Genomic DNA, 982 nt, shown 5'->3' with positions numbered 1-982 from the left:
TAAAAATGCAATCAAATACATGACCCCAAATATACTATTCTGGTCAGGCCTGTCCTACTAACCAATTGCAGCGTCATGCTCTGCTGAGTAAACTGATCTCACGACAGTGAGGAATGCACAGGCCGGGTGGTGCCCGGCACACGAAAGCGCGCATTCTTGTGTTGTACGTCTCTTCGCGCAAATGCAAACTCAGATTTCCTGCACTGTGGTCGGCAGGAGAGACATGGGAAGGCGCAGTAAGGAAGGCTTGAGCGACGAACCGTTGGCTATGTTTTGTTGTTACTTTGTTGACATGAGCTCAAGTAATTTGAAGCAGAAGGAACGGCCAGACCTAAAAAAAACTCTCTTACCTCCAACGCCGAATAACCACTATAATTATAATATCTCAAAAGCAGCTGGCCTTGTAAACTTAATGAGCAAGCAAGCCGATGCATTTTGGGTTTTGTTGTAAAAGAATAAAAATACTATCCATCCTTTCCTTTTTTTCCGGCAACAAGCGATGTTACAAAGATATCACAGCACACAGTGAGATTGAGTGAAAGAAGAGGCACTGAGGCTGGCGTGCAGCACTCCACAGCTCTTGTTATTGTAATCCAGACAGGGGGCGGAAGGAGAAAAGTATGAAGGAATTGCGATCGTGAGACCAACTCTTCTATCTATCTGCATTTCATGGAAAAAGGAGATCTATAGTACTCATGGCCGGTTAGCTCAGTTGGTTAGAGCGTGGTGCTAATAACGCCAAGGTCGCGGGTTCGATCCCTGTATGGGCCAGGTTGTATTTTTTCTCTCAACTAAACTCTTTTTTTCTCATTTAATCAAGCTCTTATAAATCCATACACTCTGTTGCTCCAGTATACGTTCACTTTCCATTGGTCCTTCTTTTGCCACTGCTGACCAAAGCTCCAGCCGGCAGCGCCAGTAGAACAACACAAGTGCAAGGGATTGTCTCTCCAAGATGGAGACACTGCCTCAGACTATGTCT

At 45.2% G+C, this 982-nt stretch overlaps 1 non-coding gene across 1 annotated transcript; it reads left to right on the top strand.

The window, feature by feature from the left end:
• The first annotated feature begins 697 nt into the window (after positions 1-697).
• Positions 698-771, top strand: TRNAI-AAU (transfer RNA isoleucine (anticodon AAU)). Its single transcript has one exon. It is a non-coding gene; the product is annotated as a tRNA-Ile (tRNA).
• Positions 772-982: the final 211 nt, after the last annotated feature.

The sequence above is a fragment of the Pleurodeles waltl genome, chromosome 12 (assembly GCF_031143425.1).
Source record: "Pleurodeles waltl isolate 20211129_DDA chromosome 12, aPleWal1.hap1.20221129, whole genome shotgun sequence".
Lineage (NCBI taxonomy): Eukaryota > Metazoa > Chordata > Amphibia > Caudata > Salamandridae > Pleurodeles > Pleurodeles waltl.
Note: the sequence above shows the minus strand (reverse complement) of the source record. Positions and strands in the feature narration are given on the sequence as shown.